This window comes from Etheostoma cragini, chromosome 5 (assembly GCF_013103735.1).
Source record: "Etheostoma cragini isolate CJK2018 chromosome 5, CSU_Ecrag_1.0, whole genome shotgun sequence".
NCBI lineage: Eukaryota > Metazoa > Chordata > Actinopteri > Perciformes > Percidae > Etheostoma > Etheostoma cragini.
This window is the reverse complement of record NC_048411.1, coordinates 14727979-14728230: the sequence shown is the minus strand read 5'-3', so window position 1 is coordinate 14728230 and position 252 is coordinate 14727979.

The following is a 252-nucleotide window of genomic DNA, read 5'->3' as shown; positions in this document are numbered from 1 at the left end:
AAACCGGTAAATTCGTTCCGTTTGTCAAAGCGCCGCCAGCAAATTCATTACGACCCAACTGCGAGGCTCACTTCGTAACCTGGTCGGGGAGGAGGAGGGAGAGGTCCACGCCGACCGCGAACCGCGAACAATGCTGCCTCAGTCCGTGCGTGCAACAAAAGAACCGAGGGAAGTTGTTTGAATTTCAGAGCACGTCCTCTCCTCACACAGAAGGATGGACTTTATATCCCCTCCTACCCCCCCCCCCCCCCC